The 9,618-nt window shown below is 34.6% G+C and overlaps 1 protein-coding gene across 1 annotated transcript in view; it reads right to left on the bottom strand.

Annotated features, from left to right (window-relative positions):
- The window catches only part of LOC107574330 (one cut domain family member 2-like), a gene marked incomplete at its 5' end in the record, with an annotated part of 17,069 nt that overhangs the window by 6,235 nt on the left and 1,216 nt on the right, over positions 1-9,618 (bottom strand). The gene's annotated exons all lie outside the window — the stretch shown is intronic.

Below are 9,618 nucleotides of genomic sequence, written 5' to 3' on the forward strand. Positions count from 1 at the left end.
TTCTTGCCAGTATTGAGTATCGGCTTACACCTTCAGTAATTAATGAGGAACCCAAAGACCAGCCTGTTTCATCACCCTATATACTGTATTCAATCAGATGTACTGGAATTTTATTTAAAGTATAAAAATTCCTAAAGGAATGCTAGTGATGTTTAATGGAATAATTTGGTAGCACTACCAAATACATCAAATAAAAATCTATTAAAATTTACTAATCTTTTTTTAATTGCACTGGATGAACTGAAATTTGAACAAACAAAAAAAGTATAATAATAAAATGAAAATTTTAATCTCTGTTTGTTGTGAAAAACATTAAGCAAATGCATGGAGATTTACAAAAAACAACAACAATAATACATAAACTAAAATTAAAATTGCTAATAATTGCTAATGGAATGTGTATCATAACATGGAAACAATACTAAAATAAATAAATAAATAAAATAAAAAATACACTAAGATGCTTCAAGATTCTTTAAGGATTCTCCAACAATTCTTATGTGCAATAAAAATAAATTGATCAAGAAAATAAATCAGAAGGTATTTGGCTATATTATTTTTTATTTATTTTTTTTGTGTGAAATTTCAGCAATTATAATATTATAATATATTAATCTATTGGCTATTGATAGACCCAATAAATCTAATTTGTCCTTTTAGGACTGGATCCAAATTCCATTAGCATTCCTGATGGATTTTTTGACCTTTAAATGTATTTATGTTCACTGATATCATCTAAAATCAGTGCCACATTTTTACATCTATTTTTATACTAACTCCGGCTCCGTACATATTTTTCTATCACCTGGAAATATAGCGCAACAAAGACAAACGTTTTTTAGCAGCAGAAAAACACACGTTAAACATATTAACATCAGCCCACACGGCCTACATGACGTCAGCGGATAAGGAAAGTCTTTTCAGAGTTTGAGCACACCATTACATTTTACTGCAATAACATGCACTGATGAATCACTGACTCTAAAACCGGGAACATGCATTAAGATGGCAAATTTCACTTTGACTGCAGTCTCTTGACTTTTACTCTGCCAGTTCTCTCTGTACAGTACATTATGTGCCATGACTTCACAAAAACAACCGCTCTCTGATCACCACTGAATTATACATGCAGCTGAAGCTCATTTCTGAAGACAAACTCAGAAAACCCTGAGATCAGATGGTTTGTGTGATCTTAAAAATGCAAGAAAAATCCATACTGAGAATTAGTGATGGGTTGAGTGCAGATATCTAGAGAGAGATTTGCACAAAACTGGTGGATTTAAACTCTTATTTTACAATATTTACACAAAATGTATTGGCTAGGCTGTCAGTATATAATCAGGATTATTATAGTTAACTGAAACTAAAACCATTAAAACATTTTGTTACTTGAAATAAAATAAAACCTAAAAACTTATTTTATTTCAGCAAGTTGCCAAAAACACTTAAATGGCAAAAACACACAAGAAAATTACTTGTTAAAAAACAACAAATATAAAAATAAAACCTTTAAATCAAAATATTAATAAAAACTATAATAGTATCTCAATATACTAAAATAACACTGATATGATATATTGATATATAAATATATAAAATTGATATATAAATATGATGTATATATATATATATATATATATATAAATATACATCAATTAACCAGCCTGGTTAATATCACTCTATCACTAATTATAAGTCAAAGTTTGCTCTGAAACTAGTACATGCACATTTCTGAAACTAGTTTAAATAAAAATGACTCAACTTTTGTTAAAAGCTTAAGCACTTGTAATGCCTTTTGTGAATTCAAGTTGTCACATGCATCTTACAGTCCTCAGATTTGCATGAGGGAGAAAAAACAGCACAAAGAAAGAGAGAAATGGAGAGCGAGGGGGGAGGTGGGTGACATCAAATCAATATTTCGCCACAAAACACGATCAGTAATGATGTTTTCACTTGTTCGCTTAAACCTCCCCATAACAGATGAGAGAAATCACTCTTTTTTAAAATTTGGCTAGTGTTTCATACTCTCACTGTCGTGTGATCTCTCGTGCGAACGCCAAGATGCTCAAATGCTTCCGATCTCAATATCAACCATTTTCTAAGCACACGCTCTTCTGGAAGTGGCCTGTGTGTGTGTGAGTGTGTGTTAGAGTGAGAGGACGTGCTAAATGCATTATGCTGTAGTCTTGCACTTAGCTGTGTCATTCTGTGCATGTGCGGATATCCTTAATGTGAAGACCGGACACCTCGCCGAGAGATGGAGGAGGGGAAGCGAAACTGAGAGAGAGAGAGAAACATAGTCATGTGTTCTCTGCAGTGGATCATCTCGCTTTGGCCAGAACTAAATACAGTAACCCCAAAATCATTTCTTCACATGCATCACAATTAGGGTTGCAAAAAGGTGACAAATTTCCAGTAAATTTGGGAAACTTTCCAGGATTTTTTTGGAATATTCCAGGGATTTTTCCACCCCTTTGCAACCCTAATCACAATTATAAAAATATCAAGTATGTGCATGTATGAAATATTACAGGATCTGTTCTCCATTAAATGTCTTTTAATCTACTGGTGTTTTGGTGATTTTAGAACTATTGTTTTATCATTTCAAACCGTATTGTTAAGTATTTTGCTTGTAAAGTGTGTTTGTGCATCTTTCTTTACAAATAAACAACACTTGCTGCTATATTTGATATCTAATGCAATGACATTCAGACAATTTTAGTTGATTTTCAGTTGATTAATCACAGTACATTAAGACAATTGTTTTGTATTAAAAGTTTCTAATATGTTTAAACATGCAAGTGAGGCGGTATATAATTAAAATTGCACTCATTGGCATGCAATTCCAGAAAATAAATCTGAACGCTGGATAAATCCAGGTTCACAATTCTTGTTTGATTTTGTTGATATATTAGTGTTAAAGGTTTTTATAGAGGGGATTTTGGATATCTCTTTTTATCACTCCAAAAATATGAAAATACTGTCAACGGTCAGAATACATTTTTGCCATGTTTTTATGAATAAAATGTTATATAAATCAGGGAGAATGATATATGAACAAACCCTTCAGTAAAATCCTTCAGAATATAGAGAGGAATAAAACTGTAAGTTTTGGTGTATGTAAGTGCTGCTGAAGTGGAGAAAGAAACTCATGGCTTTTAAAAATATGCATTTTAACCATGTTTTTAGATATAAAATGTTATATAAACAAGGGTGAATGATATATGAACAAACCCCTCAGTAAAATCCTTCAGAATATAGAGAGGAATAAAACTCTAAGTTTTGGTGTATGTAAGTGCTGCTGAAGTGGAGAAAGAAACTCATGGCTTTTAAAAATATGCATTTTAACCATGTTTTTAGATATAAAACGTCAGATAAATCAGTGTGAATGATATATGAACAAACCCCTCAGTAAAATCCTTCAGAATATAGAGAGGAATAAAACTCTAAGTTTTGGTGTATGTAAGTGCTGCTGAAGTGGAGAAAAAACTTTAAAGATATGTATTGAAATTGAAATCTACAAACGCAAATAGATAAAGTGCAATAAAATGAACACTTAAATGTGTATCTTGGATGTTTTCTTTCCACTGTCTGAAAGAAGATATGTTATGGAAGCAAAACAGCCCAAAATCTAAAAAATGACCAGTACATGGAAAGGGAAAAAAAACTGGGTTTGCCTGTAGTGTCCAGATACTTTCCGAGTTACTGTATCTCTTGATCTCCATGAGGAGCAGATTAAATGTTCTCTGAATAAAAGGTCAGAGTTCATCTAGGTCTGAAATTATGACATCAGCGGTTCAAAGGTTTGCTACCAGACAGAAACATCAGCACACTGATAGAGCCAATCAGAACGCTCACAAACGGTGTGTTGAAACAATGCTGATGAGGTAATACTCGTCAACAACATCAGCCAACGATCCAATCAGCTTCACAAACACACTGAATGCTTACAAATGCACAAAAGTGCCACAGATAAATAAGCAACACTGATTACTTAGAAAGGTATTTTTGTTCATATCATATCTTTGTTTGGCAAGAAACAACCTGTCTTAAGAGTACTGATTGCATCACATCCTAAAATGAAGATTCTGTCATTATTTATACAACCTTCATGCCAATCCAAACCCATAAGACTTTTTCATCCTTAAAACATAAAAGCAGATATGCATGCAGCTCTTTTCCAAACAAAAAGAGTAAAAGACATTTACTATCTCCATTTAACAGCTCCAGTAATAACCAGAAACACTCTAAATCATACCATCATATGAACGTTTTTATAGTACTTCATGGCTTTCTGGAGCTTGACAGATATGACTATGAACTGTTGTACGCAAAAGAGTTACATAAAGATTCAGGATTTCTCCTTTTGCATTATAAGGAAACCTGAAGTTTAGGAATGGGTTTGATTACCAGGGAATGCAATGCAATGATCTGCCAAATGCATAAATGTAAATGCACAAAATAATAGCAAATGTGTTTGGAATGACATGTAGGTGAATAAATTATGGCAGAATTTGTTATCTATTCCTCTAACAAAAGCTCTATTTAAAAGAACATAAGATCCAACTGTAAATAATGGCTGTGTTTTATTAGGTAAGCTCTTATCAGCTTCGGTCCTCTAGAAAAGCAAACATGAACCTTTCTCTTTCCTCATAGCTGAAGTTAAAATTTGCCTATTCTTTCTGCAGACTTAGAGACATGATGAATAAACTTTTTACATGGTTTACATGGAATAAATTTTATCATGCTGCACACACAAGGCTATTAATATCATTCATCTGTGGATGACTAACATGAAAAGTATAAAACCAAAAGAAAAAGAAAAGCTGACAGACCAATGAATCCCCCACAGACTCGCTCCATAAAAACATGTTTTCGCTCACTGTTCACTTACTGACAGCAGCATCACGGGCCGTTTTGTGGGGCTGAGAGACAAAAACTTTGCCCTTTGCTCAGGCCGGTGCTGACGGCGATCCCCCAATCACGAGACATTTCAGCCTGACACAGAGATAATCACATCACTTCACCTCAAACCTAAAAAACAACCTGCAACTGCATGAATGCACGCTTTAGAGATCTGTGCTAGAAGATACATATGAGGAGGAAAATATCTGGGATTTAAACATGTAAATACAGTTTTAGGATTTTGAAAACTTTAAAACAAAGCAGTTCTGACATAAAATGTAATGTTTATTAAAACATTATTACGCCGGTATCATTTGCAATGACAAATGTTGAATTAATTTAGAATTTAGAAGCATTTTTATACTTTTAGCCCCAATGTACTGTATATCAGCGGAATATCATCGGACTGATTAAAACAGGATTAAAACAAAAGGAAATATGTGGCAAAAATGTAAGACTTATACAATTAAAATCTTTTTCAAATGATCTGAACTGTTCGGAGAGCAAAACATGAGAACAGAAATAAATAGAAATAAAAACAAATAATTATAGAAATAAAAACACCAAACCATAGAGAATATTAATGTCTCTAGAATACAGATCTGTGTGAGTTTGAAGCACAATTAAACATATTCAAAGTCTACCTAATTTAGATAATTTAATGTCTAGAATAATAAAGCATAATTGGTAAAACTTTACAATAGTTAATGCATGAACTAACAGTGTGCAATATTTTTTACAACATTTATTAATCTAAGTTTTTCTTTTTGTTTGTGTTATTTCAGAGTGCGTTAACTAATGTTAACAAACACGAAAAGTGCTTATAAATGTTTAAATTAAGTGCTGCAGAAATATTGTTCATTCTTAGTTCATGTTAACTAACGTTAACAAATGAAGTAAGGTGTCATAATCTTAACAACATAACAGGCAATGCTGTTTTTTCATAATATGATGCTAGGACATCTTCCATGAGATTGGAATAGACTGTGGAAAAGCAGCTTGACCACAAAAACAAGAGTAGGCTATCTGATAAATCAGTTGGCCAATCATATTTCTGCCGGGATTATTTCACTCTCGTGGCCCGTGTTCCACACTTATTGGGTTGAGGAGAGAATCTCATCACTAAAAGGTCCCTCAAAGCACCGCAAAGCCATTATAATTATCTGGATCCGCGAGACGCACGCTTCGCCTGGTCTTTGTGTGAAGGTCACCAAGCGCATCCTTTTAAAGCCGGCCTTCTCCACACAGAGCCAGATTGATTAAACATCCTGCTAAAATCCTCTGGAAAACATCTACGCTTGGTTATGCGTTGATTCCGCGTCTCATCCGGGCGGCTTCATCAGCTTTAATGATCCTTTTAAACAAGCAAGGCGAGTGTGGCTCAGAATAGCCCGCCAGGAGTCTTTTTAGCACGGAGTCAGTCGGCTTGCTGGGAATGTTCTTCCAGCGTCAGCTTTACTGGAACAAGTCCGGATCGGGTTCCAGATCAATGCGAACTGGGTGCACACGTTTATGTTATTGTTGCCAACATTAATGCCCTTTTAATCTTTAAAAGATTACCCGCATCGATCCGCCGTCATTCAGCAACACATATTTGTTTGAGAAAGTGACATAACTCACACACATTACCGAACGACAGGACGAAAATAAACAGCAGAGCTGGCCTGGGATTTTGATCTCTTTGTCCTAGTTCTGCCCTTTGACAAGTGCAGAAAACAACACACCGACAACATGATGCCTGAAACCGGGTCGTAATTTTTATACGATTAGGACGACTATACATCGGAATATAAGCTTTCATTTTTCATTCAAATCTTAAAGTCATTCATACATCTGATTACACAACCTAATCATAACAGAATACATATAGATATTCTAACTAGTCACTGACCGATATATCGGCCAGGCCAGGTCATTTGGAGTCTACTAAGCACTACAAAATTGATAGTGTGCAATTGCTATTTTCCAGAGAATTTCATATTATGCAATAAAATGTCTAATTTCACAAGGATTTAAATTTGCATATACATCTGCATTGTCACTGACATTATCATCGGCCAACATGTTCTCTAGATATCGGTATCGCATTGAACATTAAAAACCCATATCGGCCGACCACTTCTGTAATATACAGTACAGTGCTGTCCAAATATATGATGTTGAAAATTTAGTATTTTTTCATGCAAATGTGGAAATAAATAATATTTTACAATGGTGTCCAAATGGCACAGACCACACTGAAAATTTAGTATTTTTTTATGCAAACATGAAAATAAATCTAAATATACAGTGGCGTCCAAATATCTGAGACCATATTGAACATTTTTATTTTTTTATGCAAATGTTGAAAGAAATAAAAATATACATTGGTGTCCAAATTTGTCTTTTTTTCTCATGCAAACCTGGAAATAAATAATCATCTACGATGGTGTCCAAATGTCTGAGACCACAATTAAAATTTGTGATTTTTTATATGCAAAACTGGAATTAAATAAAAATATGCACTGGTGTCCAAATGTCCGAGACTTCATCGACAATCTAGGATTTTTTCATGCAAACCTGGAAATAAATAGCTTTTGGATGCAAAAAAATGCATTACTACAGTTTTACTTCTTTATAAACTCAACAACGTTATAAAGAAGGATCAAATGTCAGTAAATGTGTATCGCTGATCATGTGACTCTTGTACAGATGGTCAGATTTCCTAAAGATGCTCAAGATGCTCTTACGTGATGGAGAACATTTTTCCATGTTTTTTCCAACTTTTCTCTCAGATTGTTTTCTGTCAATATATTTTGTAAATAAACAATTTGTATTAAAAATTACAAAAATGCATGTGCTCTCAGACTTTCAGACCCCATTGTTTATCTAAAGACATTTCATATCTTCCCTGTCCTGCCCTGTCCGTCTTCAATTGGAAAGTGAAGTAGTCATTGCAGAAGCCCAAATCAGAAGAGACGTCTCTCAGAATGCGGTCTGGCATGGGTTGATGGTATATTTATCCATCTCCAGTGCTCTTATTTACGGGCCGGGACCCCGTGTTCCTCCAGCACTGGCTCTTTTTCAATCTCCTCTGTCCTGATTCGTATAACAGCGCTTGTCCCCTTTGATCATTTACTTAATAAAGTTGTTTGTCTGTGGCGGATGGCACAGGCCGAGGTTCGTCTCGATGGCTGATTGCCTGCACCGTGTGACTGGAATGAGGTCCAGTCAGACATCACGTTTGATTTGACTAAATTAATAGTGCAAAGACAGGCTCGTTTTCTCCTGTGACATCAGGCACCAGCACCGCTATGCTTAAAGACGACGAATAAGTCATTAAATATGTATGTATACCTTCAAGTATGAGTATACAAAAAGGTTTAGAAACCCTTTTTATTTTTTTATTTAAATCAGTCATTCTAAATGACATTATCAGCGTAACAACTTAAGTAAAACATTTAATTAAATGACTTTAATGTCAAGTTGTACTCTAAAAGTGCAAAACCTGAAGATCATAATTTAAGAACAAACAGCGTCTTCAGTCAAAGCAAGAAAATCTGTCCGTCTGCACACTTATTACTTACATTAGTCACCTAAAAATAGTGTACAATCAGAAATATTACTTATCACCATAACTACTATATGTATGAAATGTTCCACAAGGCTTTGTTTATATGCAGTTTAAATACTGTTAAATAGAATATTATCAGATCATATATATTTGGTGATTTTTGGACCCCACTGTAGGCCTATATTAAATTAATTTCTAAGTATGTGAGTCTAAAGTCAGTTCAGCATTATATTATGCTGAATAAAGTGCATAAATTAACACATTTAGCTAAAAAAATGTAGATTTTTGTACTGGCACTAATGGATTTTAAATCCATGGAATTTTTCATTTGAGAAAATCTAAAGGTTCTTTAAAAATTTTAAATGTACTTCACACTAAGAAAAAACAATTCTTTTAAGAACTAAAGGTTCTTTAGGGAAGCAAAAACAGTTCCTCTGTGGCGTCGCTGAGATACAAAATAAAGGTTTTACAAGGGGTTAAGATTCCAGCTCTGAGTCAACATTTACATGCATGAAATTCAAGCATGAAAACAAAACGTGAGTGATTCTCTCTGAGTCAGACGTTTCTGATGTCACGGACGTGCAACTCCTCTATTTTAGCTTCACTGTTTGTGTCTCTTTCACATTCTTTCTCCAAAACGCGGAACAAAAGGCAGGTGCCGGGCTGCACATCTCTGCCTGTTTAACCCAAGACAAGGTGACGTTTTGTGCGTTGAGCTGAGGGTCACGCAGAGATTCCTATCAATAATTCATCGAGCCACCGCAGCCTCTGGTCTTCTTTTCAATTCCCCTGCAGATCACATAATACCTTCCCCCCAACCCAAAGCCATCTGTGAGACCAGAGCCCTGCAGGGAAACAGCATTAAAGCGCCTACGCCAACATCTCAAAGCACAGTTCTGCTTAAAATCGCATTCTTGATGAAAGAAAATGCATTTGTTTGCTTGGCAAAACCATCGCCTTCTGTGGATGCTCATACAGTGCATTTCATTAGCTGAATGCATGATATTCAAAGAATCGATGATGGCATGTCTTGATAAAGATGCTCATGTTTTGGTATGTGATTTAACAGCTCAAACGCATGCTCATTCTCCAAATCTTTTGTTGACAGTCAAATGCATAGTTCTTTACATTTTACATTTTACATTTAGTCATTTAGCAGA

Source organism: Sinocyclocheilus grahami, unplaced genomic scaffold (genome assembly GCF_001515645.1).
Source record: "Sinocyclocheilus grahami isolate Dianchi unplaced genomic scaffold, SAMN03320097.WGS_v1.1 scaffold2187.1, whole genome shotgun sequence".
NCBI lineage: Eukaryota > Metazoa > Chordata > Actinopteri > Cypriniformes > Cyprinidae > Sinocyclocheilus > Sinocyclocheilus grahami.